The following is a 27,243-nucleotide window of genomic DNA, read 5'->3' as shown; positions in this document are numbered from 1 at the left end:
CCTGTTCTCATGATGATTGTTTTTTAAACGTTTATTTATTTTTGAGAGAGAGCGAGCGAGCAGACGAGGGGCAGAGAGAGAGAGGGAGACAGAAGATCCAAGGCAGGCTCCGTGCTGACAGCAGAGAGCCCAATGTGGGGCTCGAACTCGTGAACCGTGAGATCATGACCTGAGCCGAAATCAAGACTTGGACACTTAACCGACTAAGCCACCTAGGCGCCCCATGATGATTATTTTTTAAAACCTGTTTTGTCTTGGTGGCTTGAAGAGCGGTCTCTGTGAGCAAATCAGATGACTAAGTGGTGTGACAGATATCACGACCCTACTTACTTACACACCTCGGAGATACTGTGCGTTCGGTTCCAGACCCACCACAATAAAGCGGGTCAAATGAGTGTTCCCAGCGCATATAAAAGCTATGTTCACACTATGCTGTAGACTATTAACTGTGCAACTGCATTATGTCTAAAAATTCAGTACCCATCCCTTAATTTAAAAACTTTTTTTTAGTTGGGGAATTGGAGTAACTTGACAGATGAACACAGGGGAAGGGAAGGAAAAATTAGATAAAAACAGAAAGGGAAGCAAGCAAACCATAAGAGACTCTTTCTTTCTTTTTTTTTTAAATACTAAAGGTACTTCTTTTTAAACTTTTTTTTTTTTAAGTTTATTTATTATTGAGAGAGAGAGAAAGAGAGAGCACAAGCTGGGGAGAGGCAGAGAGGGAGGGAGACACAGAATCGGAAGCAGGGTCCAGGCTCTGAACTGTTGGCACAGAGCCCGAAGCGGGGCTTGAACTCACGAACCATGAGATCATGACCTGAGCCGAAGTCAGACGCTTAACTGACTGAGCCACCCAGGTGCCCCCATAAGAGACTCTTTCTTAAATACAGAGAACAAACTGGGGGTTGCTGGAGGGGGGGCTGGGGGCTGGGTTAAGTGGGTGGGGGGCATTAAGGAGGCCCTTGTTGGGATGAGCACTGGGTGCCCATATGTAAGCGATGAATCACTGGGTTCTACTCCTGAAGCCAAGGCTACACTGCATGTTAACTAACCTGAATATAAATAAAATAAAAAGGAAAAAAAAAACCCTTTTTTAAAAAGTTTACTTATTTTGAGAGAGAGAGTGAGTGAGTGAGCGAGTGAGCAGGGGAGGGGCAGAGAGAGAGGGAGAGGGAATCCTAAGCAGGCTCTGCTAACAGCATGAAGCCCGACGTGGGGCTTGATCCCACGACCCTGGGATCATGACCTGAGCCGAAATCAAGAGTCGGACACTCAACCAGCTCGAGCCACCCAGCACGAATTTTATGTTCTCAATAGCAGATCCCTCCAGCTGCTCAAAGGCAACCGGAAACAGCTTGGGAAGGCAGATGGGCCCTGGCACAGAAGTCCCCCCAGTTTTCTGGAAAGGGTCGCATAAAGGGACCAGCCAAGTGACATCATTAGGCGGGAACAGCCGCCCCCTGTTGCACAGCGGTTTCAAAAGCTTGGCTTCAAAATGACTGTCACTTTTCTCATCTTTACTGAGGTCCTGCGTCCCGTCCCTGTCCCTGCCCCCACTCTTTGTTTCAGTGCAGACTTTCCCTGCAGGCTGAGATTGGCGTCTGTCTCTGGAGAGTTCTAGCAAGCACACGCTTTGGGCGAGTGTTCGAGAGACAATTAAGAAAATCTGAGACAAGATGAAGTTTTCAGTTCACAGTTCCTGGCTCTTTGGCCACCTGAGAATAGACTAAATCAAACTAAATCGATGCCAAGACAGCTCATTGATTTCTCTGCCCTGCTTCATTTCGATGTTACACAAGTAAGACAGTATAAAGAATAAGCCTATAGAAGAAAAAAAAAGCAAAACACAACAGAAAACCTTAACCCCGTGCCTCAGGGGCAAAGGGGGAAAAAACAAGCATTTTGGGGCTTAGGAGTAAGTGTGAGCCAGAAAGACTCTTCCTGAACCGGATTATTACCCAATAAAAATAATTCACAACCCTCTACTCCCAAATTACGTCAAACCTAGCAAACACTATTAAAACAAATTGTGGGTATCTTCTCGACTACGTGTGTAGAAAACTTAGAAATCACGAAAAGGCATAAAAGTAGAAATAATCCATAATGCCACCACCCACAGTGAGTTGCTCCTGGATAGAAAATGGTTGAGAAATAATGTTTAAAGTGAGTAAGATCATGGGGCGCCTGGGTGGCTGAGTCGGTTAAGCGTTCTACTCTTGATTTTGGCTCCAGTCATGATCCCAGGGTTCTGGGATCCAGACCCAAGTTGGGCTCCACACTGAGCGTGGAGAGAAGATTCTCTCTCTCCGTCTGTCTGTCTGTCTGTCTCTCTCTGCCCCTTGCCCTGTTCATGTTCTCTCTCTCTAAAAAAAAAAAAAAAAAAAAAAAAAAAGCAACTGATCCTAAGATCCATGTTAAAAAAAAAATCCCTTCCACAAAGCAAAAGAATGTTAATATCAAATATATGCTTTTAGCATGAATACCATACAGGACGTGCAGGTTATGATACTACAAAATATTCTGTATTACTGTCGATCATTCAGGAAGTTAAAAACAGGACAATAATGCCTATGTGTGCCTGGAGAATAAAAATGAACCTTGACCTGAACTTTCACACCCAAGAACTCCAAGTGGACCAGACTGAAACGGAAAATGTCACACTATAAAACATTTCACAGGTAACAAGGGATACAATCTTCAGGAACTAGGGCTTGGTTCATGAAGAGTTCTTTGATAAGACACCAAAAGTCTGATCCACAAAAGACAGGGGAAAAAAAAAATCTCTAAACTGACCTCAGCCTAATTGGAAACTTTGGCTCCTTAAGCTAGAGAATGCGAGAAAATACCCGCAAGCCACCAGCTCACGGAGCATTAGCATGCAGAATATATAACGAGCTGTCAAAACTCCACAGTAAAAACACAAACAACCCATTTCGAAAATTAGCAAATGAGCTGAAGATGCACGTCATCGAAGAAAATATACAGATGGTAAAAAAGCACATGAAAAAGTGCTCCTCCTCACAAGCCACGAGAGAGATGCAGGTCCTGGGGGAGGGCGCTCTCTCCAGCTGGCAGTCAGCCAGCCCAGGTCTCCCGTGTGTGTTCCAGGGGTGGGGACAGGGTGAGCAAGCTCTCTGGGCCTCCTCTTACAAGGACTTAACCTCGTCCTGGGGGCCCCACCCTCGTGACCCCATCTGAACCGAATTACCTCCCAAAGGCTCCACCTCCAGATCCCATCACTATGGGGGCGAGGGCTTCAGCGTGAGAATTTGAGGGGGGACACAATTCAGCAGCTCAGAGCACCCAACAACGAATAAAACCATGTTTCCTAAGAACGCATTTAGATATAGAACTCTTGGGGCGCCTGGGTGGCTCAGTCAGTAAAGCGTCTGACTTTGGCTCAGGCTGTGATCTCACAGCTCCTGGGTTCGAGCCCCGCGTCGGGCTCTGGGCTGACAGCTTGGAGCCTGGAGCCTGCTTCGGGTTCTGTCTCCCTCTCTCTCTGTCCCTCCCCTGCTCATGCACTGTCTCTCTCTGTCTTTTTCTGTCTCTGTCTCTCTCAAAGATAAATAAACATAAAAATCAATCAATACATATAGAACTCCTACTGCTCCCCGGATGCCTCAGCAGGAAGAACAAGCACCTGCCTCTTCCTTCCCCTCACCTCTCGGAGGGAAGGCCAGAGGGCATGGCCTCCCAGACAGGATCACTGGAGAAGGTGCCGGACACCATGGAACCAAGACCTCAGAAAGCAGTTCTGATGGCCAAGCAGAAGGTCGGCTTCAAAACACTCAGAGAGGGTTACTGCGGAAAAGAGACACGGCCAGAGGGCCTCACGGCAAATTACCTTAATCTGGGGAGACAAACGTGACTGTGACGGGTTCTTGGGTTCTAAAACTCGAAGAGAAAACATGAGAAGATAAAGTCAGTGATCCACAGGATGTGGGGCCACCCTACAGAGAGCTGGGCCCAGCCGGCAAGGCCTCCTGGGTGGGAACCTGGGGACTTTGTGCAGCGGCCCCTCCAGGGGGCCACCGTGTAAAACAAAGCGGCAAACGCGGGGACCCAGGGAGTGACCCTGGTCGAGAGAGTTACCAGATGGCCTGGGCTCGGCTCAGTAGGCTCGCAACCAAGGACCTTGGTCTGGGCTGTCACCTTCTGTCCCCTCCTGCTGGTGCAAGACACCTGTGGCCAAGAACCCTTGGGCCCACCTGGCCTCTCACAGCAGTGTTGCTCTTTGCCAGCCTGGGGGTCTCTCCCGGACCCGAGGGGGCTGGGACTGTAGGCGCTCCGTTTTCCTTCTCTTCTTTATTAATTACTATCATTATTTTGTACTGTGGTAAAACGTACAGAACACTTATCCTCTTGACCATCTGTAAGCGTACGATCCAGCAGCACTAAACACACTCACAATGTGTGTAACCACCGGCACTGTCTCTAGCCAAGACTTGTCCCCAACAAAAACCTTGTGCCTGCTAAACAAGAACGCCCCTCCCCCAGCCCCGCACCCACCACCCTGCTCCCTTCTCTCTACGGGTCTGTCCTCACACACGTGGAATCGCACAGCGTTCATCTTTCCGCATCTGGCTTATTTCACTTAGCACGACGTTTTCAAGGTTCATCCATGTTATGGACTGAATGTTTTGTGTTTGTGTCCCTCCAAAGTGTGTCTGTTGGAGCCCTAACCGCAGCGTGGCTGTGTCTGGAGACGGCGTCTCCAAGAAAGTAATCACAGTTAAGGGGGGACATAAGGGTGAGGCCCCCGTTTGGTAGCATCAGTGTCCTCATAGAAGAGACACAGAGAGCCAGATGCCTCCCTCCTTCCATCCCCTCTCTTGGCATAAAGACAGCGCTCACCAGAAACCAAATTTGCTGGCACCCTGACCTTGAACCACCAGCCTCCAGGATTGTGCGAAATGAGTTTCCGTTATGTAAGCACCCCACCTTTCACGGGGAAGGGTCAGAGATGTGTGCGTAGAAGGGCAGGAAGGAAGGTGAAAGGAGGGAGAGAAGGACGCGTAGCTAACCTCGGCTGCTCAGTGCTCAGCCCATGCCAGCCGCTCAACGCCACACCGCGCAAGTTAAAGCAGCCGGATCAGAAGTTCATCTCATCTCAGACATGAAGACAGTTCGCGGTGAGACTGTGTGTGCCTGTGTGTGGCAACTCTGGGGAGCGGGGGAGGACAGAAGCGACGACGGTGGCAGGAGGGCAGAGCGACCGTGGATGGCAAAAGAGGAAATTGATCTTAAAAACTCAATGTTCAACTGTGGCCCAAAAAAAAAAAGAAAAAAGAAAAAAGAAAAAGGCCTGTGAGCCGTGAATCTGAGAAACAGGCCAGGAATCCGGGCCGCCCAAGCGTGGAGCAGACAGAGGTGTTCGCAGCCATCACAGTGAGTGGGTGGCCTGTCCGGGCAGGTGCTGGCCATGGTAGGGGCACGGGGCATACACCAGCTCCTGGGGTACCGGCAAGGTGCCGGCTGGATCCCACTGGACGCCCGTGTAAATCTGAGGGACAAGGAAGAACCGGATGAGGACAGGCTGGGCGACTTTGAAACTTACTGAGCACGCACACCCGGGCTTGGTAACGGCCCCACCTCAGGTTGAAAGAGGATGGCCAGCGGGGCGCCCGCTGGCTCCGTCCTCCGTCTTGCCTGAGATGGGAACGCAGTCGGCTTGCTTACCAAAGTCGCCCGGAGTAGACGGGTTGCTGCAAGTTACGTGTGGAAACAAAGGCACGGAGAGGAGTTAACGCAAAACTAACTGGACAGAAGCTACAGTAAAGGAAACATCAAGAGACTCTGCAAAGGCGGTTAGGGTGGGGGGCGGGGGGGGGGCAGCAGCAGGCTCAGAAAATCAGCAGTGTGGTGCTCACAGGGCTGGGTCATCTTAGGCCGCGTCAACATCAGTGTCATGACAAGAGTCATGAGGGCCGAGCCACTGGCCAGCCACGCCTGCCTGGGGGTTCATCTCAGGCCCAGGCCGAGCTCAGTGCGTGGGTGGCTCGTGGTGACGCCGGCCAGGAGGGCATCCGGAAAGCCGTATTCTGACAAGTCCCGCGGAGGGCCAGAGGCAGGAGGGCCAAGGAGCCCGTCCGGGCCAAGCGCTGGCCAGGAGGGGCACGCCCGGAGGCTGACTGAACAACCGAGATCCCAGCTGCGACCTGGGAGGAAGAGCGTCAGAATGGGGACACTGGCCAGAGAAGACGACCCAAGGATGGTGCTCTGGAAGGGCTGGCCTACTGGCAGGCCTGGAAGCAAGCAGGCTCTCCCTGGAGGCTCACAGCACAAGGGGTGGGGTTACTGCAGGGGAGGAATTTCTAGCTTTAAGTACGAATGAAAGAGCAACCACCCAGTATTTCACAAACCAGAGAAAACCGCTACTCCTGTTTGAGCACATTCCATCCCATTCTTATTCCTATTAGTTCCGTTTAATGGGACCCTTGCTAATAATCAAGCATTCACAGCCTACGGAAGGGTCCACCTAACACATGGGTGCAGACACAATTTTGCATCTTGCCTTTCTGCCCAAGGTCATGCCATGAACGTTTCACTCTACTGCGAAGTACATTTCAGAAGCCGCTTACGATTCCTTCCAAGCTTCCTCCATCGGCACGTTTCCTGGGTTGCTTCCAAGGTCTCACCGAGTTCATAACTAAAACTGACGGACACATGCATGAAATACTTCGTCTGCACTGGATACGTTCTTGGGCTAAATTCGTACTAGTAGCTGGGTCCCCTGCCCCATGTTTCCTCAGTCTCATTACCCCTGCCACTGCACAGGGGGTCAGTGTTCCCCACCAGCCGGAAGCTTCCCGAGAGCAGGCCAGTCAGTGTCTGCCTGGCCAAGCACCGTATCTCCAGCTTACTGGAGAGCGCACCGGATTGCGCTCTGCAAGTGGGGCCGAGGGTCCCGATCCTCAGATCCTTCAGCATGTGTTTGACGGATTCCAACGGAGCACTCCTGGTGCACAGGTCACCCCCCGCCCCACCGCCCCACCAGGGAACTTGACCGGGACGCTCACTTCCCAGGAGAGGCGCCCTCCCTGCTCTGTATGTGATTCTCTCCATTTTCACTGACGCCCCTGCCCACGCTCGTCTGGAACCTCCTTCATCTTCATAACACCTTCCCTCTATGCACCAGCTCCTGAGTGGGGGGGTCTCTGCAGTACAGCCTTCTCCTGCACCCCCCAAGTCCAACGGGTCCCTGGTCCTGCCTTCTATGTAACGGGCCTCATGCCTGTTCCCTGACCAGTAGGCCCAAGCTGCAGCCCCTCTGGGTGTCCATTCCCTCGCTGTCCGCCCTGCTGCGTGTCTCACCACACACTGGTTAGCATCTCCACGGCCCTGGCTGGGACCCGCTGGCCTGCTCCTGCACCCCAGCCACACTGACACGTGGCACTGGAAAGCCTCAGAGCCCTGGGTGGCTTGGCCCAGGCACCCCTTAGCCTGGCCGGCTTGGGGGCCCAGCCAGAGTCCCTCTGGGTCACCCTCCCTGTTTCCCAGCTCCCCCAACAGCCTAGGCCCTCCCGTGCCCTTCCTCTACCCCTGTGCACACTGCTGGTTATGCCTTTTAACACACTGCCTCATGCCTCACTGAACCTTGACCTCTTGGAGGGCAAGGGTCAGGTGTCACTTGTCTCTGGATGCCAGCACTGCTTTGATCTATGTGTTGGGACAGGCCGCTCCCAGCACAGGTACGCAGACCTCATCGCTGCCGGAAGGACGCAGGTGGGGAGGGCAGTGGGTGGACAGAGGAGAGGCAGGGGGAGGGCACCCCAAGGCGAGGCCTGCTATCTCACGGTGAGGGCGGCCTGCCGCCTTCGGGATATTACCTCTGGTGGGATTTTTAAAAAAGCTCCACATAACAGGCTGCGTGGTGCCTGGATTCTGCTGGAAGGGGTGGGAAGGACACGGTCAGGAAGGGAGTGACTGTCCCCACGGTGCTCATATCTTAACGGGCTCCTCTGCCTCCGGGACTTCATGTGCTGCTTCACCCTCAGAGATGCCTCGGCAGATCGAGCTCCCGCCCCGACAGCACGGGCCTCTGCCCCCCACACTCTGCAGTGGACCTTTCCCTGCCCACTCTTCTCCTTGGGTCTCCATGGGACTCTGGCTCCCTGGCGGACTTCACAAGGACAGTCTTCCGCCTCCTCCCGGTACCCAGAGCGTCCTCATCCTCGGGTGCTGCACAGGCGAGCCTGGCCCTGACCCCAGCACGTGGGCTTTCCTGTCGGGTTTTCGTGTCGTGTGTCTGCAGGAAGGCCAGGAAGAATATTATTTGCCTGGAGGCGGGGTTACGGTTACAGGCCTCGTGGCCGCCAGCCTGTCAAGGGATCAACGAGGGCAGGGTGGTTGGTGTTCTCATCCCCAATCCCCCAAGAGCAGGACCCGATCTCCCTCGGCCTCCTCCAGCCCCGGATTTCTCTGAGTTGCGTTCCTCTGAGACGCAGAAGGCTCTTCAGGACCTTTCAACACCGCTAGGTGACCCATGATCAAAGTGTTTTGCCAGCACACTAAAGAAAATCTCAGGGTCCATGGTAAAGAAACCCCACAAGTCTAAGCTGCTTCTCCTTCTGGAATGTCTAAGAGTCAGGGATGCTTCATGGTATGTCGCTTACCAGAAATATTAACGCGAGGCCTCTATCCCAGCAGAAGTGGCCTGTTCTGCTCTAATGCTCCCTCAGTCTAGCATCATTTCTGCGACAGGTGCAGGAGAGTGTCACTCTGATTTTGCATAAGAGGGAAAATGAGGCTGAGACGGGAAAGGCAGGCAGAGAGCTAGGTTTTAGGATCCAAACAGCCAGATGTGAATTAAGTACCCGTTATCCGGCCTGGGGGTGAATTCTTGTTCTTAATAAACTTAATTTCAAAGGGCTTTTTTTTTTGGGGGCGGGGAACCGCCAGCTCATTTATTCTATTGGTAAGTAAAGCATTTCTGCAAAGTAATGTCTAATACTGAGATGGCATTTCTCTAAATGGTTCTTGTTTAATAAAGATAAGAACTAAGGCAGGTGAGTCATCTTAGGGGAAGGAAAAAAAGCGAACAAAGGAGAACATGCTGGGGCGTACATCCAGCCGGCTGCATGTTAAGGTCTGGAGGCACAGAATGCCGTAGGAACTCTTCACCTGCAAAGATTCCTGGCTGATGAGAAACAGTCCTCACGAAACACTGATAAGGGCACATGAGAAAAGTGTCACCTACGTCACTGTTACCTGAAGGTGATCCCTCTTAATGAACAGTATAAGAGTGAACTTGAATGTTAAAAAAAAAAAAAAAAAAGAGAGAGAAATTAAAACGGAAACGAATCAATATTCTCTCCACCACTCACCAATGTCTCCGCACCCTGGCCTGTATCACGTGGGCATTCACGTTCATTAACCACAGCAATCAGACACACGTGTCACTTTCTCACGTTGCTCTGGTTCTCCTAAGTTCTGCTTTTCCGACTTTGCTGTGGTCAGACCTTTGGCCCATCCCAATTTTGGACGCGTGTCTCAAAGAGACAGCAAAGAGTTCTCAAAGAGGCAAAGGTTAGATACGTTTTGCGATGCTAGATTGGTATCACTAAACTGCTTTTCCAAAGGACTGCACCACTGAGGACAACCTCGCGGGACATCATGGACAGAGACAGAAAATCCTGGAAGGCGACGAGACAGAAGGATGGCTTACTGTAGTTGTGTGGGTGTTTCCCTCGTTTCTCTAGCTTCCAAATTTGCTGCAATGCTCGCGTGACTTTTATCATAATAATAAAGAAAAGTCAGCATTAGGAGGAAGCTGGGTGCAGGGTGTATATAGGAACGCTCTGTACACTCTCTTTAAAACTCTTCCATAAATCTAAACTTATTTCAAAAGGCAAGTTTGAGAAAAAGCTCAAAGCAGATGGTGACAATTTCTGACGCCTGCTTCTATTAGGTTATGTAAGATCCACGACTTTAGTTTCTTTCCCCAAGTGTGGGCTTGCAGAATTAGGGACATTCTGGGACATGACTGTTCTCTTCCAAAACATCAGTTCTGGAGTCAGGAAGAATGGGGGTTTGAATCTGGACTCTGTCACCTGCTCTTACTGCTGCTGCGATCTTGGCTAATTACTTAGCGCCCTTGAGGGTGCTCGATCATCTGTGCAGAACGGTAAATGGCGCCGACCTCACAGGGCTCTGGGGAGGACTCGGTGAGGAAACGAATCTGAAGAGTGTAGCTGGCAAGGAGGCCAGCTGGTGGCTGCCTCATGCCTGTCCCTAATGTCCAAGCACCTAATTAAAGAAAGACTGACAGCATCTTCCTGAACACAGACAACGCTGTGGGACAGGGCTCGATACCAGAATGCACGAGATCTTAACACACCGGCAACTGGGGAAACTGGGGCTTGGCTCCTCTCACAGAGCCCTGCGCTGTCCAGGCAGTCCACACCCCACAAAGTAATAATAGTAAAAAGTTTGCAGATCTGTTTAAAAAGCAAAAAACACAGCTTTCCACGGGAATAATGGTGTCTGAGTGAGACAGATCCCCAGCCCCAAGGAGCCCAGGTGATCAAGGAGGTGACATGTTAGCAAATAATTATGGGATGTCTAGTGCTGGGAGCTGGGAGTGTCCCAGAGAGGAAGATGAGTCATTCTTCCCGGTGGGGGCGGGGAGGGGAGGAAGATTATGGGGTCATCTGCCCTGGGTTTCGAAGGATGAGTAGGAGGTCGTTAGGAGAAAAGAAGGGAAGGGGAAGGCCACTGCAGGAGAGGCGGTGGGCGTCTGTGCAGGGTGGGCAGGCAGGGGGCATGAGAGCGTGTGGTGCTTCCTGTGTCCCTCCAGGGCCCCGTGACTTCCTGATGGGGAATCACAGGGGATTTCAAAGACATGCAGGATGAGACGTGCGTTCCTAGAGAGGATGGCGGGCGACCAGAGGAAGCAGAGGGATGGAACCAGTTCAGCGGTCTGCGTGCCAGTGACGATGTCCTTACAGCAGGCAGAGGGTGGGAGGCAGGCCAGGGCAAGGGGTGGCTGTAGGAGCCTGGGAAGACAGAGACACCTGGTTTGGGCCACTGGGTGGTGCCCTCATGGGCTGGGACTGGAAGAAGCCAGGGAGCAGGTGCAGCGGAGAGGAAGGCGGGAGCTGTCAATGCCCCCAGGACACTAGGTCACGAGTCCTGAAGGCAGCTGAAAATCCAGGGTGACAGTCAAACCTGGGAATATGGACTCGGGGGCAATCCATGTGTAGAAATAGCCAGAACGTTCAAGGGGGAAACAAGATGAGAGTAGCTGAAGACAGAGATCCTGAAGAACGATATTCAGTAAAAACCACGTTTTGCTACGAGCGGTCTGCTCTTCGTCCCGGGTGAACAGGTACACTCTTAAGCAAGTTGCATTTAACGGGTCCACCCTAACAACAGAAGCCTCTTCTCCATCCAGGTACACAACTCAGGACGAGGCAAATGAGGCAGACGGGACGCTCTGCGGCCATCTGCCTGCAAATGTCTGCTTAACTAGAGCCATTTCTAGTTGTCTCCGGAGGGTTTTTTTTTTTTTTTTTTTTAACATTTATTTATTTTTGAGAGACAGAGACAGAGCATGAGCAGGGGAGGGGCAGAGAGAGAGGGAGACACAGAATCCGCAGCAGGCTTTGGGCTCTGAGCTGTCAGCACAGAGCCCGAGGCGGGGCTTGAACTCACTGGGAGACCATGACCTGAGCAGAAGTCGGATGCTCAACCAACTGAGCCACCCAAGCGCCCCTCGGAGCTTTTACAGATGCATTCTTTAACAACAAAGTGCTATTTAAACTCTTGAACCACCAGTGCAAAAGAGTTATTAGTGTTCCTAAAACTTACAAGCAAGTCCTTTAAAAACAAGCAAACCAAAATGCCATCTGATGAGAAGGTGATCGTTCTAACAACCGCCACCCTCCAGCCCAAATGAGGGGAAACCCATCAAACCAATCACAGAATCTAGGCTTCGGGTTTTCTTTGGATTTTAAAGTAATCTTTATACCCAACGTGGGGCTTGAACCTCAGTCCTGAGATCAAGAGTTGCACGCTCTATGGACTGAGCCAGTCACATCCCTCTCCAGGCCTGGTTTGAAGCAAGAAAGATGACAGGGATTTCTATTCTCAAAGGAAAGGCTGTCGGGCACCAAAAGATTAACAAATAAAAGTACATTTATTGGGGCGCCTGGCTGGCTCAGTAGGGGGACTCCTGATTTCATGGTCGTGAGTTTGAGCCCCATGTTGGGTGGAGAGATAACTTTAAAAAAATCTCAAGGGGCGCCTGGGTGGCTCAGTCGGTTAAGCGTTAAGTGTCCAACTTCAGCTCAGGTCATGATCTCGCGGTCTGTGAGTTCGAGCCCCGCGTCGGGCTCTGGGCTGATGGCTCAGAGCCTGGAGCCTGCTTCTGATTCTGTGTCTCCCTCTCTCTGCCCCTCCCCCATTCATGCTCTGTCTCTCTCTGTCTCAAAAATAAATAAACGTTAAAAAAAAATTTTTAAAAATCTCAAAAGAAACCCACATTTATCTACTTTAAGTTAAATAAAGTATTTAAGGCTTATAACTTAAAAATTGCTGGCCTTTTTCGGTCAGGTGACTATCTCGGAGCGTGCACAGACTGCAGCCGGGGCCTGGGGCTGGCTGGGCTCACTCCTGCAGACAGCCACCTGCCTTAGAGCACGCGTGGTCCAAAAACCGCTGACTCGGTAAAGCCACCTGGGCAGGCTCCAGGTTGAAAAGCCTGTACCCAGAGAAGAGGGCGCTGCCCAGACTGCCCGTGTGCCTCGTTCACACATGACTAGAACCTGTCCCTGAGCTGGCTGGTCCAGAGCCTGTGGAACAGCACTCCTCCGGGAGGCCCTGTGCACAAGGGCTCCTCAGAATGAGTTCTCAAGTGAAAAGGGGCTCGGGGGAGGGTGGATCGGAGAAGTCCTGGGGCACGAGTCCTGGGGCGTGCTCCCAAGACAGGCTGGGGACGGGCCGTTCCTTTACTAGGGATGGGGCTCCACGGGCTGCCATTGAGGGGGGGCAGGGACAAGTGAGGGTTGGAGGGAGGACACACGGGCAGTGCAGAAGTGACGGGAATTGGGCTGAGCCCAAGCTGAGGGGTCTCTCTATCACCAGTGCTGGGAAAGGCCCCCAGACATAGGTATTTGGGGAAGCGCAAAAGACCCACACCCCACGATCTCCACTTCCTCTCCTTCCCATGTCCTGGGAGCCACAAGGATCAGATCACCTCAGTCCTAACATCGTTAGGGTCTCGCGCGTTACGGACAACCGACACTCTGGATTTGTGGCAGGTACATCTAGAAAGGCTGTCGACACTGAGTTAGAATTCTTGGGAGTTCTGATTTTATTTTCATCAGCGCATCAATACAGAACCCTGTTTTCTGTGTGTTTCAGTCGGAAGACACCTTATTTAACAAACGCTGCTGCACCATAGACATCGTCTGGATGAAGTCTGCCTGATACGCGTAATTTCTCCTGTAAGGCTCAGCACGGCCTTCCTGTGCTCAGGAACTCTACACAGCACTTTGACACAATGCTTGGGGGCCATTTCAACAGAAAGCACAAAAATGCACTTAAACGTGGCACTGAATACACTGTAAAGAGGACACCTGTTTATAGAATGAGCTCAAACAAGAAGGCGGCGTGGGAATACGCACTTTGTTTTGCCACTCCCCGTGCTGTCTAACGTCCAAGAAAGCACTCTGAGTATCGACTTGGGGGTTACGGGTGAATTTCAGTCAGTGGGTGACTTTGTAACTATGGAATCCACCAACAGTGAACTGTGCTGTTTCCTTAGATAGGAAACACCACGCACCAGGGGAGCTCTATTTGTTGTTTACTGTTGGCACAAGGCCCGGGACAGGGTGGATGCTCAGTAAATATTTGCTGAAGGAAGGGGCAGAGGGAGACATGGTCTGGGGTGGGTCAGAGGAGAGATGAGACATGGAACAGGCAGAGAGGCAGGTGGAGGGGACGGCTCGTGTGTGAGGGTTCCATTCCAGGCCTTTGGGATCCTTGGGGTTTACACTTTATCTTGGAAACTAAAGCCACCGGCAGCTTTATGCACAGAGTCTTCCATCACATTTGCCTCCGGAAGCAGTGGCTATGGTGGGGGATGCAGGTGGATGCAGGGAGACGGGTGAGAAGGGTGTCGGGACTGGACACGGGAGACCCAGGAAGGGCAGAGATGGGGGCCGGGAGCGGGGAGAGGTGATGGGTTTGCCTTCTGTGGGGAGTCACCCAAGCTGCCCCTGAGGGCTCAAGGTGATGGCAGGTGGCAGCTGACGCAGGAGGCTGGCGCTCAGGACAGAGGTCTGAACAAGGAAGGGAAATCTGCGTGAGACCTGAAGGCAGGCTAAGGGAGAGTGCTTCGCAGAGCTCCTTGGATAAGACACGGAATTAACTGTCTTAGGGCCCTGGCTTTGACTGACTTGGTACCAGAAGGGCCTAACTTAATTACATTAGTTTCCTTTGGGGGGTGGGGAGAAGAGGGTAGGACTGCGGTATCACAAACGCTGGCCCAAACGATTACTATCCACTGAAATCCCTGAGCTGTCCACCTAGGCTGTCATTCAGCCCTAATTCCCCACCTGTTTCTGTTTCCGTAGTTGCTTATTTAGACTGGTGGTGCTCAACTGGGGCGGGGGGGGGGGGGGGGGGGTGGAGGTTGTTTCCCAGGGGACATTGGGCATTGTCTGCAAATATTTTCGATGGTCGCGACGGCGGGGGTGCTCCTCGCATCGAGTCCCCCAAGCACAGGATGGCCTCACCACAGAGAATCACCGGGCCCCAAACATCCACAGCGCCGAGGCCGGAAGCGATGTTAGAGGCAGGCACAGGAACTGAAACGTTCTTCGCGCTCATGTTTTACCTCGTTTCCGTCACTGAGATCTCTGGGTCCTGACTCCATGACACTGTGACGACGGCTCCCCCTACCCCCCCGCCCTCCAGCTGTCACCTCCAGCTTTGATAACTAAACCTTACACATCTTTATCTTTCTAAATGACACAGTAAATGACAGGGCAGAGCGGAGGATGGAACCCAGGAGTGGCCTCCCTCTAGGCTGACCGCGGTGCTCTAATTAACACCCTTTGGGAACTTTCATCTCGCTAGTTATGAGCCTGGCTGCAGGACGGCTAGCTCAGAATTACCCTGACCGCCCCCCCCCACCCCCGAGCACTTCTCATCCTGCCCCAAGAACATCGTGGGGGACCCGCTTAGATGCCTCCTGCTTCCACACCTTCCCCCTCGTCTCCCTGCTCAACCGGGCTACCTATCTGTCATCAGAAGAGGGAAGGAGGTTGATGGGGCCCGACCTCCTCCTGATTCACGCTGCCTCTTTAATCAACCCAGCCTTTAGACGGGGAGTCGGCTGGTCTGCGGCTGGCAGGCCCTGCGGTGCCAGTGTTCCCGCCTCCTTCCCAGATGCCAGCCCTCTGGTGGCGGGCCCCAGGATGTCAAAGGTGGTTAGGTAACTGAAGCTGGCTTTTCAGTTTGTGCAAGGCTCCACGGTGTCAGACGCAATTGAGCGCAGAGGACCCTCAAGACTCAACGAGGAAGGAAACACCCCAATTCAAAAGTCGGCAAAGGACTTGAACAGACATTTCTCCAAAGACAATGCGGATGGTCGACAGTCACCCGAGAAGATGTGCAACGGCACTCATCCTCGGGGACATGCAAACCAGAACCACGACGGGCAGCCACTTCAGAAGCAACAGGACGATTTAATTTTTTAAAATAGGAAACAACAAGGGGCGCCTGGGTGGCGCAGTCGGTTAAGCGTCCGACTTCAGCCAGGTCACGATCTCGCGGTCCGTGAGTTCGAGCCCCGCGTCAGGCTCTGGGCTGATGGCTCAGAGCCTGGAGCCTGTTTCCGATTCTGTGTCTCCCTCTCTCTCTGCCCCTCCCCCGTTCATGCTCTGTCTCTCTCTGTCCCAAAAATAAATAAACGTTGAAAAAAAAAATTTTAAATAGGAAACAACAAGGGACACCTGGGTGGCTCAGTTGGTTAAGTGTCTGACTCTTGATTTCTGCTCAGGTCATGATCTCACGGTTCCTGAGATCGAGCCTTGCGTCGGGCTCTGCGCTGACAGCGTGGAGCCTGCTTGGGATTCTGTCTCCCTCCCTCTCTCCCTCCACCCTGTCACTGAATAAACAAATGAATAAGGTTTAACCAATAAAAAGTAAAATAAAAAGGAAGGCTGTGCCGACAACTGCTAAATCGTGGGTGAACCTTGAGGGCATTATGCTCAGTGAGATAAACCCGGCTCGAGGAGACACATTGTGTCTGACTCCACCTCTGTGAGGTCCCTAGAGAAATCCATCCCTAGAGACAGAAAGTAGATGGTGGGAGCCAGGGGCTGGGAGTGTGTGTGGGGGGGTCAGTGTTTAACAGGGACACAGTTCCAGTTCAGGAAGATGAACAGGTTCTGGAGACGGATGGTAGCACGACGTGAATGTATTGAACTGGACACTGAAAATGGTTAAAGTGTTTTGTTGTTGTTTGTTTTTTAAAGGCACAACTAGGGCTGCACAAGACTTGACTTTCAGAGCGGCTGCTACTCAATCCTCCTGGATGTAGATTTTCTCCCTGGAACCTGGCATTCCCCAAGACAGAAGATAAACCCAAAGCAGCACTTAGGAACTTCTGTCCTCTTTCACTACTGTCCTCTTTTCACTACGGGCTCTCGGGCCGACAGGACCTACTAGCTTCATCAGGAGACTGGCTCCAGTAGGCAGGCGACTCCGCAGCGCTCCCCGGGGGGTCTGGGAGGGGCCCGCCTCTGCCTCTGAGCGCCCGCTCCTCAAAACGCCCTTCGCAATTAACGAGGATGGTTAATGAAAATGCGGGAACAAAAAACCCTCTCCACCGGGTGTTCTGACTCATTCTGATGAACAAGTTTAGCCAGTACACAGGGGCCAGCTGCGTGCAGGTGGGTCTGGAACATTTCACCACGAGAGAACTAGGAAGGATCACTCCTTAAGGGTGACTTGGACATGAGCGGTGTGGGGTTGAGGAGGGGCCAATCTGGTCAGACGGACAGAGGGGTCAGGGCTGGAAGGTGACTGCTTAAAGAGAGAACTAGATCTGACAAAGAGTGTGCGAAACCAAGGATGTGGGGAGGATGCCCTGCGTGACTCCCAGCTCCCCTTTGCTCGGTGGAACTTCGGCATCATCCACGGGTGACTGTTCAGACCCTGAAAAGCCATGTGCCACGTGAGTGTTTCTTGTGACCTGGGTCCAAGGCCAGGTGCTGAACTGTAGGGGCCCCAGCAAAACAATGGCTCCCACTCCCCCAGGCCTGGCCAGGAAGGGCAGCCTGGTTTCCTCTTTGGCGTTTTAAACAATCACGTTAATTCAACGGACTGTACAGAAGTCAACATGACGTGGGCTGCAAAACATTTCAATGAAAACAAAGGATTTTGAAAAGATTAATTCAGGTGTTGCCACTGCACCTCTGAAATCTTCCAGAAGATTTCTGGATAACTAACATTATTATTAGCTATTTAAAAACAAAACAAAACAAAACACTTTTATTCAGGGGATGAAGAACAAATGTTAGCAGAGGTGGCTATAAGGAGGGCAGAGGAAATCAAACACTGGACCGGGCCCAGTGGGTTTCTCTTTCACCAGATAAAAAGCATTCTGTTAAAGGCGGAAGGCAGGAAAGAAAAACATGCAAATACCATGCCAGAAAAAACCTGTTTGCTTTCAGCGACTTGGGGAATTATTCAAGGGCACTGCATCTCTGTAAAAAGGACAACAGAAATGGTGTCAGGGGTGTTGAAGGAGTTCCCAGTGCAAACTTGCAGCTGAGAAGATGCCCTGTCCCCTTCACCTGTGTCCCTCACCAAATGTACAAAATCAGAGTCGCAACCCTAGAACCAGAATGGTAAAAGTCACGAGTCTTCTGCAGTAGTGGGCAAACTCCAGCCTGAGGGCCAGCCACCTATGTTTGTGAATAAAGTTTTATTGGAACGCAGCCATGCCCATCTTGTCTCCCTGTTGCCTGGGGCTGCTCTCGGGAGAGCAGCCGAGACAGAGGCTGTGCGGTCGAAAATATTTACTATTGGGCTCTTTAGAGTTAAAGTCTGCTGATCCCCGGTCTACCTTATCTGCTTGGATTGTTCTGGAAGGGAAGGCCTATTCCAACAACCCAGCAGGGCTCACTCATGTGGCATAAGAAGCACCCATTTTTAATCCCTGACACACAGAAGGGAACGGAATAAAGGAAGCACTGAAGCAGATTAACTGCGTGAAGTCATTACTGAATTCCAGAGCCCCGAAGCAGCCTATGCTGGTAGCAAACAGGTACGAGGTTGGTTTCTGAGCATCTCAAGATCTCCACGCTGCTAAGAGCGCCGGCTAGAACTATTAACGTTAAGTCAGCAACCTGCTGGTGTATCAGGAAAATTCCAAAACCTTGCAAAGACCTTCATTAGTATTCCTTTTAGTACTGCAACGGTGTGAGCTTGCATATATTTCAATGTATTTCATGTCTCAAGGTCGGGAAGAAAGCAATCGCACATACTTATGTCAGCCAGGTGCAGGGCCAGGCAGAGGGAACTGTTTTTTCCTCTCCAAATTGACAAGGCTTTTGTATTCGATGCAGGTGGTTTTCGAACGCATGGGGAAAGACGGGGGTATATGGAGACAGGCACACAAGCAAACAGCGGACATACTGTAGTCTCAGGCACCTGTTTATGCCGTATAGCAAATGATATTCGCAGGAGACTCAGATTTGGAAGCTTTTCAAGCAACAAACTAGCTCCCCTTAAGACCTCCTGTTTCCTCTCTTCACTTACTGGGTTCCCAAGAGTGGGCGGAAGTTCAACGCTTACTTGTCACTTTACCTGAAGTTACTGTGTTGTAAAGAATCTAAGAAATGAGTACCTGTGGCTCTCATTTGCGAGTCACTAGAAATAGGAGGCCCTGTGGGGGGGGTGAATATGGTCCCCTCAAGATGCATGGCCACCCAGAACCTCACAGAACGTGCTCTCCCTTGGAAAGAGGGTCTTTGCAAATGTAATTAGCTTAAGGACCTCGAGGTGGCATCAGCTCGGATTAAGGGCGGACCCTACATCCAAAGACTGGAGTCTGTACGAGGCAAAGAGGGAGATTTGGATGCAGAGGGAGACACAGACACAGAAACACACACAGAGGTGAAGGCCAAGTGAATATAAAGGCAGAGACTGGTGTGATGCAGCCGTGAGCCAAGGAAGTCTCGCCTGGGCAGCCTTCTAGGACCCTTCCCTAGAGCCTTCAGAGGGAGTGCAGCCTTGCAGACACCTTGACCTCAGAGTTTTAGCCCCCAGAACTGTGACAGAATACATTTGTTATTTTAAGCCAGTCAGGTTGTAGCAATCTGTCACAGTGGTCCTAAGAAACTAGTACAGTTCTTAAAAGTCACAGCCATTAATTGTGTCGCCAAGTGCTACACCCTTTGCTCAACATTTTCCTACTTACTGTATGTGTTGGGATCTGAAGGCAGCGTTCTGACACTGAGGATCACGACCCCTTAGCGAGCTGGGGAAACAGCTTCCCGCAAAATACAACGGGGGGGGGGCGCCTGGGGGGCTCAGTCAGTTGAGCGTCCGGCTTCAGCTCAGGTCATGATCTCATGGTCCATGAGTTCAAGCCCTGCGCTGGGCTCTGTGCTGACAGCTCAGAGCCTACAGCCTGCTTGGGGTTCTGTGTCTCCCTCCCCTGTTCTTTCCCTCTCAAAAATAAATAAACTTTAAAAAAATTTAAAAAGAAATAAAAACAAAAAAACATAAAACAACAGAATATGCCAGTTTATCATGACTAACAAAGATGAGTATTTAGTAAAACTTTGGATCCCGTCGCACATGCGCATGTGTGTGTGTGTGCGCGCTTGCTTACACATGCTTACGAGGTTACAACGTAAAACGTTAGTTTTCATTGTGGTCGTGGTCAAAACCAAACACACTATAGAGTCCCAGAAGCCCCTGTCTTTGGGCCCATCTACATGGTGAACCTTCTAGACCAATGGAAAGCTACCTATTTTGGCAAATCTTCAAGGACAAAGTTACTCGGTGTTTGGTTAGTTTTACCATCTAGAAGGCTGTCAGATTTCACTTTACCTCTTGTCTCTGCTTATTTTGACTGTAGATCAGTTGTTCGATTGACTTAAGTATTTATGGGACAGTGTAAGGAGGATCCAGATGGGGAGGCAGTGGCCAAGAAGCCCCCAGAGCATGGAGCCAACCACATCACCAGAGACAGGGCAGAAAACACTCCCATCAGGTCAACAGATTAAAACAGGCCAGTGTCCCTGGGGCAGCCTGTGCACACAGTGGCGTGGCCCATATCACCCTTCTTCTAATGTTCATGTTGCCACAGATTAAAAAACAGATTCAGGCTACAACAGAGATGAACCTTAAAAACATTTATATATGAGGGGCGCCTGGGTGGCTCAGTCGGTTGGGCGTTGGGACTTCGGCTCAGGGCATGATCTCGCAGTCTGTGGGTTCGAGCCCCACATCGCGCTCTGGGCTGAGAGCTCAGAGCCTGGAGGCTGCTTTGGATTCTGTGTCTCCCTGCTTCTCTCTCAAAAATAAATAAACATTAAAGAACTCCCCCCCCCCCCGAAAAAAAAAACCACATTTATATACGAAACGCCCAGAACAGGCAAATCTAGAGACAGGAAGTAGAGTCGAGGTCGCCAGAGGCTTGGGAAAAGGAAATGCGGAGTGACAGCTAATAGGCACTTGATTTCCTTTTGGGGTGATGAGAATGTTTGGGGTGCTGAGTGGTGATGGTTGCACAATTCTGTAAATATACTGAAAACCACTGAATCATCCACATTAAAGGGATGTATGTTATGGTATGTGAATTATAATATCCCTGTTTTCAAAAGCAGCCAGCAGAACGGACGACTCTGTGAACAGCAGGGAGGTCCCAGCAAGCAGGGGACCAGAGGGCCTTCCCTGGGATCAGACCTTTGGGAACATTCTAGAAGAGGGAGGTTTTAGCTTCCTGCTAATAAGCCGGGTGGAGCTAAGGACACTAGTGAAAGCACTAACTTACAAGATATGACTTACAGTTAACCCTCAAACTTCCAGAGCCGGCCGCGGTGGCTGCCCTCCACTTTTAAAAATTGTTTTTGTTTATTTATGTGTATTTTCTGCACTCTGTTAATGAAGTACATATATTTCTAAGATTAAGAAGGAGGAGGAGGGGGAGGAGGAAAGAGCTAAGTTGTGTTCACTCTTGCCACCCCGGAAGCTGGTACCGAATGAACGGACGAACACACACAGACACTGCGGAGCCCCTCACGACAGTTCCAACCCTACAGACTAAGGAGGCTGTTAAGCTTCTAGTTCTACAGACAGGGAGCTGAGGATCAGAGTGTTCACGGAGCATCTCTGATGCCTCGGAAGCCGACGTGAGCCCTCTGCTGCCACCCTCCCGCTCTGGGCGCTCACGTGCGTACATGTGAAGTGGAAACCAGAGTGGCCTGAGGGAGGCCTGCAGAACGCTGAGTAAAGCCCGGAGCACCAGAAACTTCCACAGTAGAAGGAAGTGCTGGAAAGGGCTGGGGGCGGGTCCCGAGTCAAATGAGAAGCTTGGGCTCTCAAGCAACGGAGATGGACACTGGGCGTAGGGGTCCCCCACGGCTGCTGTAGCAAAGGACCAGGAACCCTGGCCTGGCCGAGATCAGCACAAACTATTCCCCGAGGGCGCTGGAGGACAGAAGGCGGAGGGCGGCCGCCGCCTTCTGGAGGCTCCCAGGGGAGAACCCGTTCCCGGCTTCCAGTGGCACCTGCGCGACCCGGCTTCCCGCCCCTCCTCCATCTTCCGGGGCAGCAGCAAGTCCCTTCCAACCTCCCTCTGACCCCTGCTTCCACCGTCACACCTCCTTCTCTCACCCCGACCCTCCTGGGTAACCCGGGCTCATCCATGTCCAGATCCTCAGTCACACCTGCAAAGTTCCTTTTGCCACAGAGGGTCACATATTTGCCATCTCGGGGGTGACCCGGGGGCCCTCGTCCTGCCTACCGCACCTAGGACGTTTTCGGGACATCGGCGTGGGGGGAGAGGTGGGCTATAAATCACCTAACAGAGGAGAGACGCAGGCGGCCCTCCGGTCCCCCAGGCCACAACTCTCCACGCAGAACGTACCGCGGGGAGGCTGAGGGCGGCTGATTCCTGCTCGGAGAGGACAGAAAAGCCCCAGAATTCCCAGGGCTTCCACCTCTGGTCCCACGAGCACACTAACCAGACCACGGCTCTCCCGTCACACTTGATCTCTGATGGGTTTCGCATCACTCAGCTGCCAGGCTGTCTGCCTCTCTCCCTCTTACCTCCAACCTCGAGGAGGGAGTGAGTACTGCCCCGCCCCGCCCCCACTCCGTCTCACAGCAGTGCAGCCTCAGGGCCCCTGATGCTCATCAAGGCCTACTTTTCTTACCGTCCTTAGACCCTGGAAGCCTTGGGATGGGGTGGATGTGTGGGGGGGGGGGGGGGGGGGGAAGAGGCTCTGATAGGAAGGCAGGGCACACGGCTTACCCCTCTCCAGCACAAGATAAACTTGAGAGAGGGCCAGACTGGTCATACCAACAGCACCTACAAGCCTCGGGTGCCCCGGCTGCGTCAGAAGAGTTCCCCTAACTGACGACCTCAGGGCCCGCTGCCCGCCTGGTCACCTACATCACACTCTCTCCCACACCGCCACATGAGCCCTGACACACCCACCTTTGAGCAGATCCAAGTCTGACCTCTTCCCCACTGTCCCTGTTTAGGCCAAGGTCATTTCCCAACGTGCCTCCCTGTCTCCAGCCTTGGACTCTTCCAAGCTAGCCTCCACCCACTGACAAGCAAGGGCCATAAAGTCCTCCAGGGTAACACCCCAGCCTGTAAAATGCCCATCTCAGCGCTTCCTGGCTAGCACGTCTTTCCCGACTCTGCCTTTCACACATGCCATCCCCCTCCGTCACTGCTGCTGAGTCTCGGCCTAACCCCTGCCCCTCAGGAGAGAGAGGACTTTCCTGCCCGTTCTGACCCCACGTCTCTGCCTCAACCCTCGTCACAACGGATGGCACACGGGACTCAGTGACAGGGAGCGGTCTGGAATCAACTTTAGGAAAGCAAGAATCTATCCGCGTCAACAATCCAACCCAAGCTATTTGTGTTGGAGCGATGTTCCCTTTTTCTTTAGGGTTTTCTGATCCTGCCCCGTTGCATTTCTAGCCACCTAGTCTCAAACCACTCCTTACAATTCTGTCCCGTGACCATTTCCACTGTCCTTCTAGTTCTCATCCCGTGGCTTTTCCTTTTTCTCTTATGCCACAGCTTTACTGAGATGGAATTCATGTACCACACAACTCACCCTTTTAGAGGGTAAGGCTGGATGGCTGTTAGTATATTCAGTATTGTGTATCTATCACCACGGTTTTAGAACATTCTCATCATCCCCGAAAGAAACCCTGCGCCCCTTGGCTGTCACTCCCGGTGCTCCTCTTTCCGGCCCCCCCCCCACCGCAACCACTGCTCTATGTTTGGTCTCTACAGATTTGCCCATTCTGGATAGTTCACATAAATGGAACCAGAAGGCACGCAGCCTTTGGGGACTGGCTTCTTTCCCTCAGCATGCCGTTTTCAAGGCTCATCCGTGTTGTCTCCTGTAGCCGAATGTCATTCTTTTGTTGTGGGTGAAAAATATTCCACTGAATGGACGGGTCACATTTCACGTTTCCGTTCATGGGACGGCCATTTGGGTTGGCTGTTGTGAATAACGTTCCTGTGAGTGTGCCCGTTCTGTGCGGGCCTATATAGTCACCTCCCTTAGGCACAGATTCCCTAGGGGTGGAATTTGGAGATCATACGGTAACTGTGTGACTTTTGGAGGAACTGCTATATGGTTTTTCCATAGTGGCTACCCCATTCTACAGCCCCGTCAACAGTACATAGGAGGGTCTCAATTTTTCCACCTCCCCATCTCTCTTTCATTTCTCTGATGAGAAGCCTCCAAATGGCCACTGCAAAAGATCGCAAGGACCGTCACTGACCATATCCTGGGGTCATGAGCGCCACAGAGCTGACTCCCTCACTGCTTCATAACCCACCGGTCCACCACTGTTTTTTTGCTCTACAATATGTCCGGTCAGTTACTATCCATTTCAGTCTTGTGTGGGGACCGGTGAGCACACTGGCCCCTGCTGCGGACAACTTCACGATTTATTATTCTTTCTAAATTCGCTTGTGCTCTGCAAGGTCATCTCGGCAAACTAAGAGTTATCCATAAACAGTGCCTACTTGTCCTTATGCACAGGAACATGCTGGATTCCAGCCAAGTAATTTGATGTGGTCCTTCCTTCCCTCTGTCCCATGTGGCAATGGAGTCATGGAGCCCCTGCGTAGGCCACCTCTTTCTTTTGCCTTTCTCTCCTCCTGAAACTCACCCACAAGAATAACCAGATGATAAAACGGTCTGAATTAGATAGTGGTGACAGTTGCACAATTCTGGGAAAGTACTAAGAATCACTGAAGGGGGCACCTGGGTGGGTGGCTCGGTCAGTTAAGCACCCGACTCTGGATTTCTGCTCAGGTCATGATCTCAAGGTTCACAATTTTGAGCCCCACAATGGGCTCCACGCTGATGGTGCAGAGCTTGCTTGGGATTCTCTCTCTCTCTGCCCCTCACCCATGCACTCTCTCTTTCTCTCTCAAAATAAACTTAAAAAAAAAAAAAACAAACCACTAAATAATTTACCACACTTAAAAGGGTGAATTTTATGGTAGGTGAATTCTATCTCAATAAAGCTGTTACATAAAGAAAAAGGGGGCACCTGGGTGGCTCAGTCAGTTAAGCATCTGACTTTGGCTCAATTCATGATCTCGAGGTTGTGTGAGTTCAAGCCCCACATCTGGCTCTGTGCTGACAACTCAGAGCCTGGAGCCTGCATCAGAGTTTGTGTCTCCCTCTCTCTGCCCCTCCCCTGCTCGTGTTATCTCTCTCTCTCAAAAAATAAATAAACATTAAAAAATTTAAAAAAAAAGAGTGATAGGAGTTTAAAATGTAACCACACAGGATATGTTAAATCTTTAGAATATTGGTTTCAAGATATGATGTAAATCAGCTGGTGTGTTTGCTACTTTGAACATAACCAACTGCGACTTTATACTCAGTTGAAAACTAAGCAAAAGCAGAGAAGCAAGCGGGCTGAGTTTTACACTCACGGGCAATTTTAACAACAAACACGAAGCACAGCAGCAGGGGTCCCTCCACTGAGGACATTACTTTAATCACTTTGCTCCCTCCCCCCAACAGTCACATTCCTCCTCCAGAAAATTCCTACGGGCAGCTGCAGAGCTGTGACCGGAACTGTTCTGCACCTGGAGAAAGGGTTTTCAAAACACGGCAGGCAGCTCTCCACCGCTTTCAGGGGAGAAGTAAAACCCAACTAATAAATAACAAAGAAACAAACTATTTGGACTTCATAAAGGTCTCTGAGTTTTAAATTACTTGAGAGAGCCGAGATGAAAACGTTTTCAAAGTCTTGAAGAAATGGAAACGGGACTTAGGATGAATGAGGAAGAAAGAAGGAGACCTTGACACAAGGATCAGAAATATGCTAAACATGTGGTAGGTAAACACCCAGGGAGGCACAGCTGGTGACCACAGCCCTAGTCCCAGGGGCTGGTGACAAGGGTAATGGCCCTGCGGCCAGCGGTAATTGCTACTGTGTGACAAGAATGAAAATTATAACACAGTTTACACCAGAAACAATGTACATGCCACTTCAGCCTTCAAAGTGAGGGCATTGTAAAGTCAATTTAGGGAAAAAAGAGAGAGAGAGAGAGAGAGAAAGAAAAGAATCAAAGAATCGCTTTTTCCATTTCTCTGTGCATGCCATTTAAAAATGAAATAAGCTATTCAAACCCCCAAATTATGTTTACAAGAACTGCATTTATTATGCCTTCTGGCACTATGCTCCTATTCCCTTTAGAACAACCTTTTTCTCAAAAGGGCTTGACCCAGAGAATAGCCAACTACTGATAAAGTGTACACTTTGACCCAGTCCAAACAACAACTGAGATGCTCGCGTTTTCCAGGCTCTTTATTATTGTCAACCTCAAAATACAAGTCTGGGGGCATGCACATATACACGGCATAAATAACATTTACTGAGTATTCACCGTAAGCCAGGCACTCTGCTATGCACTTTACCCGTACTGTCTGGTCGAATCGCTAACCAATACTTTTTCCCATTTTAAAGATGGGGAGACTGAGGCTTAGTAACGTTACAGGGCTAAAACGTGACGGCCCTGGGACCACAGCCCAGATCTGACTTGACACTCAAGCCCGCGCTCTTGGCACTTCTCCACACAATTTCAGGGTTAACCATTCACCCAGCCAGATATGCAATGTATCACCTGTAAAATCATCTCCAAATCGCCCGAGGCCATGGGGCTGTTTATGAGGTCCTGAACTGTCTCTTGTCGACAAGAAAAAGGCCCTTTAAGGCTTTTGGCTGGATGGAGTTCCACTCTCCCCAAATGAGGCGAAGGGGGTAGAGCTGTGTCCTTCACTTCCAGGTAAAACTAATACAGAACCCCCCCCCCCCCCCCCCCCCGCCCACCAAGAAAACTTTTTACGCTCAGCGCCAGCCATCTCTTCTAAGGCTTCCATCCCAACAGAGCAACAGGTAAAAAAGATCGGGGGACGGTAACGACCACAGACCATGCAAAGATCAAGGGCCTTTCGTCCATCCCTGCAAAGAAAGCAGCACCGCAACATCTAAAAGTCTTCCATAAGGAACTGGAGGATGATCCAAAGCACACACTCTTGGTATAGTTTTGTTGCCCAGACGCTCTCTAGCTCGGAGGGCGTCCGCTCCACGGAGGGAGTTCTGCACAGAGGCCTGAAGCACCACAGAGCTGGTCACTGTTTATGCTTATCACTATATCCCCGGTCCCGCCCCGGGCGCTCCAGAACCTGGACCCCGGAGACCTGAGCTGGGGGGAGGCTGCACCGCCCGAGGGCTGGAGCTCGGATGGCGCCGGCGGGCACCGTCTGCACCTCTGCCTTAGCCAGCTGGAGCTCACATACACTGAAGGGGCAGCCTGAACGGCAGGACCCGCCCTCCAGTTTGGAAGACTCCAGGGGGGCCCAACCCGAGGCTGAAGCAGCCCCGGGGGTCCGGCGCCCCAGGCCACCCCCGGGGCTCGACGGCGCGTTCCCGGGGCCCGAGGCCTCCCTCCCGAGCTCCGTTCTCCTCGGGCCCGGCCCGCTGCCCTCA

General features: G+C 51.5%; 1 protein-coding gene and 1 long non-coding RNA gene across 6 annotated transcripts in view; both read right to left on the bottom strand.

The window, feature by feature from the left end:
• The window catches only part of ARHGEF18 (Rho/Rac guanine nucleotide exchange factor 18), an 84,123-nt gene that overhangs the window by 26,457 nt on the left and 30,423 nt on the right, over positions 1 to 27,243 (bottom strand). The window lies entirely within an intron of this gene.
• LOC147583803 (uncharacterized) lies at positions 10,621 to 27,238 on the bottom strand. Its single transcript, XR_015242242.1, has 2 exons — positions 15,969 to 27,238; positions 10,621 to 15,735 (listed from the first exon to the last, which is right to left on the bottom strand). It is a non-coding gene; the product is annotated as an uncharacterized LOC147583803 (long non-coding RNA).

Source organism: Puma concolor, chromosome A2 (genome assembly GCF_028749965.1).
Source record: "Puma concolor isolate L17-30 chromosome A2, mPumCon1.1.hap2, whole genome shotgun sequence".
Taxonomy (NCBI): Eukaryota; Metazoa; Chordata; class Mammalia; order Carnivora; family Felidae; genus Puma; species Puma concolor.
This window is presented reverse-complemented; position numbering and strand designations above follow the sequence as displayed.